This window comes from Chenopodium album, chromosome 24, assembly GCF_948465745.1.
Source record: "Chenopodium album chromosome 24, dcCheAlbu1.1, whole genome shotgun sequence".
Lineage (NCBI taxonomy): Eukaryota > Viridiplantae > Streptophyta > Magnoliopsida > Caryophyllales > Amaranthaceae > Chenopodium > Chenopodium album.
In genome coordinates this window covers 26,244,584-26,247,535 of record NC_137857.1, presented here as the reverse complement: position 1 = coordinate 26,247,535, position 2,952 = coordinate 26,244,584, and positions in this window count along the sequence as shown.

Sequence of the window (2,952 nt, the reverse complement as noted above, 5' to 3'; positions counted from 1 at the left end):
GAGCACGACCGTCATTGAAGCCCAAGGCCGGCTAGAGTCATCAAGCCGGTGATTAAGGGCTCGGTATTTGGAATACCGAGGCATTTGGACCAAGTATTCAAGATCCGAAGAGGAGATCCGGATTGGGCCGAGGAATCGAGCCCAATCGAAGTCCAAGACTTGAAGGGAAGCCGGGCCCGATCGGGCAAGCATGGACTCGATCGGGCGGATGCTGCAACTATGGCTGAGCGTAGCCTATGGCGCGCCCGATCGTGCGAGCCTTAGCATGATTGGGCGGAGCTGCTGCATAAGGAGTACGAGCAAAAAGGCGCGCCCGATCGGGCGTGTGTTTCTGGAGAGCTTTGTTAGACGAAGCACTTAGTTTCTAATTAGGGTAGTTTTGTTTTCGTTTAAGTACGTTTTAGGATAATTATTTTTACTTACTCTTTCCTCTTAACTTTCTCTCTCTACTTAGTATTCTTCTCTCTCTAGACTTTTTCTCTCAACTTTACCTTGTTCTTGACTACTTTGTAATTCCGTCGATTCGGTACGATTTCTATTCTATTGATTTCAGTATTTTCGTTCTTTCAATTTCTCATGTCTTATTTTATTATTGTGATTGCTCTAGATTTTATTATGTCTGAGTAGTTTACTTTCTAGGGTTTGTGGGGATCCATAATTAATATGAAGGGGTAATTTATTGTCGTTAATTATCAATGCTAGATTAATTTCCTTTTGATTGATTTAATGATCTGTGACTAGATTTGCGCAGATCATTTATGCATGAGTTAGACAATATTAATTCTAGATTCGAGAGATGAGATTTAATACCGGTAGATTAATCCTATGGTCGTAATACGTAGCGAGAGTCCTGATCTGGTTAATTGATGCATTGATGATTGACTAATATTGATTATTCATATTGCATGATATTATCTTATTGAATTGTTTTAACGCTTTACAATTATGGCTTGTAAAAGTATAGCAATATTAAATTGATGAATCGAGCAGATGTTAATTTAATACTATAGGCTATTTTCATTAAGACTTAGATCTAATAAATTGCGAGAGCCTGTTAGATCCATGTTATCTATGCAATGTTAATAGTTGATTATTATGTTTTACCCTGTAGTATTAATTATTGGTGAACCTATGCCCTAGTCTTCTTTATTATTAATTTTCTCCCAAAAACTTATTCTCCGTAGTTTAATATCTTTGCATAACAACAATTTGGTTACTTGATAATTTAGATTATAATAATTAATTAATAGTAGAAAGACGTGTTTCCCTGTGGATTCGACCTTACTTCCCTATCTGCATAAGCTAGAGGACTTAGGTAATTATTTTTGATCAGGTGATACGACTTTAGCCTGTCACTGATTCAGAAGAACTCACAACTTGGCATTGCCCAGGCTTCTTGCTTGACTCAACTATTTCGGCATTAGATGGGCTGCAGCCTCAGGTTGATAACTGGTTCGCTTTGTTCTCGTCATTGGAGCAGTATTTACACCTATATTACCAACGTTAGAGCCGTATTGATCAATATAACGTTTCTCGGCAAAGCTGCGTAAATGATAACGAATGCTAACAGGCTCAATATCTAGAATATTAGTATTGTCAGGGATGTCGAGGCTATTAGGTCAAAGGGCTCGCTCTTGGTCAGCAATAACTTTATGGCGTATGTAAGCCCGCCTTTGCTCCTCAGTAGTTAAGGGTTGAAAAGGATTGTCAATATTATCAAAAAGAGATGACGAATTACCCTGTGTTCTGCCGATATCTTTACCCAAATATTTCTTAATAAGACAACGCCTAACTGTACTAAGACTAGGCAGTTCTTCTTCGATGCTATTATCAAACATTTAAAAATGAAAATAACCCAAAAATTGCAAAAATAGAAAACATGCTAAATTAGAGTTAGGGTTCTAAAGTACCTTCAAGATAAACCAGATTAAGAGGTTAACACAAATGACGATTCTTGCAGTACGATGCAATACACAAAAGCAAAAGCGGCTGAAATGCGACGGAGCAATAACAAATTGATGACAGGACGAAGAGAGAATAGCAAAAAACCGATTGAATTTAAAATGAGAAGAAAACAAGTGAAAATGAGTAGAAAATTGTTTAAGTAGGTAATATGAAGCGACAATTGAAAAGAAAGGTAGAAATCCAACGGACAAGAATTAAAGAGGTTTCAAAAAAGCAAGTGTAAGATTAAAGACGCGTGTCTTTGGCTTAATAAAATTCCCGCCCAAAGAAAAATGCATTTGTGCGATGACTAATAAACTTCCAGCTTTCAGCCAAAGTAAACCTTGTCTACTATCGGCACACAAGGTCACTTAGGGAGGAAAACGGAGTTTTTTTGCTCCCATATATTTTGTCAAGTAGACCTTGTCTGCTATCGGCACACAAGGTCACTTAGGGGGAAAACGAAGTTTTTTAACACCCATATATTTTGTCAAGTAGACCTTGTCTGCTATCGGCACACAAGGTCAATTGGGGGGGGAACGGAGTTTTTTCGCTCCTAGTTATTTGTCGTGTAAACCTTGTCTGTTGTCGGCACAAAAAGAGTATAATGTCAAAGACATACAACCCACAAATTTTATAGAGTCATATCACAAAGAATTTTTCAAGAAGTCATCCTAAATATTACAAATTAGAAAAACAGGAAAGTGTTAGACAGAGTGCAAGAAACGCGAAGGTGTTAAACGTTTGAGCATCATACAAAGTGATAACATTGATTTCTAATCTCATGTCCTCACTTGGGGGGTTAGTTGTACAAAAAGATACCGTAAAATAAACCGATATCATAAACAATGTTGACATCTATATAAATTCAGGTATGGATCCACAATACAGGTTGAACATATCGGTGGTTATGCGTAAAGTAGACATGTCGGCTTGTCGGCCATTGGCACGTGGCAGCGACAGCTTGAATTAACACTTGGCGAGAAGAAATCTGCATGCCATGTAACC